This window comes from Myotis davidii, unplaced genomic scaffold (genome assembly GCF_000327345.1).
Source record: "Myotis davidii unplaced genomic scaffold, ASM32734v1 scaffold327, whole genome shotgun sequence".
NCBI lineage: Eukaryota > Metazoa > Chordata > Mammalia > Chiroptera > Vespertilionidae > Myotis > Myotis davidii.
This window is the reverse complement of record NW_006298628.1, coordinates 3,985,686-3,987,320: the sequence shown is the minus strand read 5'-3', so window position 1 is coordinate 3,987,320 and position 1,635 is coordinate 3,985,686. Positions and strand designations below refer to the sequence as shown.

Sequence of the window (1,635 nt, the reverse complement as noted above, 5' to 3'; positions counted from 1 at the left end):
CCCCCACCCCGCCGCGGGCGGGGGGCCGTACCCTCCCGGGAGCCGTTTCTCCTGCCGAGTCTGGCAGTGCTTCTAGGAGCGCGGGGCGGGCACACCTAGGGAGCTTGTTTTTAAGATTCCACCAGCCCGGCCTACGCATCATATCCTCGTGGGTGGGCGCAGGTATGTGAATGCTCACGGTGCAGTCTCGGTGTGCGTTCTGGTGAACTGTTATTCCAGTGCTTGAAGACTGTACTAGACATGCCCCCCCCCCATGCTCCCACAGTTGGCCGGCACCTCCCTTTCCCTTCAGTAAAGCCAGACAAAGCAGCGTCTCTTTGGAGGGTTGTTGGTTTTTTTTTTTGTAAAACATTCTTTTATTAAAAGAACAAGTGCTGTTTACGAACTGCCCTTCGTACAAATAACATCCGTTATACAAAGATACAAGATCCAGGTTATGCACAATTCCAGGCTTGGAGGTGGCGGGTGTTGCGGGGAGGGGGCATTGCCTTTTGGGGTGAGAATATAAAGGTTTTAGAAAGAATGAAAAAGGAGCTCTGGGTTTGCAAACCATGGCGTCCCCTTCCCGCTCCCCTAGGGAGGGGCTGCTACGCTGAGCAGGCTGGGATGGAATGGGGGTGGGGAGGTAAAGGTTGGAGTCTGGGGTCCTGCCACCTAAGTCCCACGTTGGGCTGGAGGAAGCAAGCAAAGGGCAATGAAGGCGCCCCTCAGTACCCAACTTCTCAGTAGATACGTCAGAGTGGTCAGGAGCTAGACACGTGTAATCTGGTGGGTGTGACTGTAGGGGGTCAGGGTGCTGGGTCCCAGCTTCCCAACTGAAGTGACTTAAATCCCAGCGGACACGTCTCCCCAGGAAAGTGAGCTGGGATAAAGGAGGATGGGAGGAAGCTGCCTAGCCCTAACTGGCCTACGCACACCAAGGAAGATGCTGGAAGCTGGCGGGAAGAGGCTGTGCCTCTGAAAATGTGTCTGCGTTTCTAGCTCGGGAAAGAGAGTGTGGGGAAGATCGCCCTTCCTCAGAGCTGGCCCCTCACGTGTCGGCTCTTCCTAGGAGTACTTCCCAGGACTGGCTGGGGCGCTCTCATCAGCCTCAAGGTGAGGGCACCTGGAGGGAGCAGTAGACCATGAGCCCGAGGGAAAAAACGCGCACACAGGAAAAATCTTTTTAAAAGCAACGTTTAAAGTGTCATTGTCCGTGGAGAGGATCCATCAGCTCTGAGCGAAGACAGTCAGTGCTACATAGATAACGCCCCCCACCCGCCCCCGCACAGCCCTGCACTCACACCGTACATCACATATACGAGGACAGCCAGGAAGCCAGGCGGAGGTGGTGCAGTGGAGGGGATGGGGGGGACCACGGGAGGCCAGTGTCCTGAGGGCTGATCCTGGCTCTGCCAGAGCCCCTGCCCATCCTGGGCTTGGAGGTATCACCTTTGAAGTGAGCATCTGGCTCAAATGACCCCTAAAGACAGGTCCCTTCCAGTCCTGACACTCATGCGCCAGTTGTGACCCCAAAGCCAGACAGCGGCTCTGCATGCACACCCCACTCGCATCTCCACGCTGAGGGTGATGACACACAAGCTCCTGTATGCATTTTCAAACTCCACTTCCGCCCTGCAAACCACATCCTTCCCC

The 1,635-nt window shown here is 56.3% G+C and overlaps 1 protein-coding gene across 5 annotated transcripts in view; it reads right to left on the bottom strand.

Annotated features, from left to right (window-relative positions):
• The window catches only part of MLLT6 (myeloid/lymphoid or mixed-lineage leukemia; translocated to, 6), a 26,172-nt gene that overhangs the window by 3,177 nt on the left and 21,360 nt on the right, over window positions 1-1,635 (bottom strand). The gene's annotated exons all lie outside the window — the stretch shown is intronic.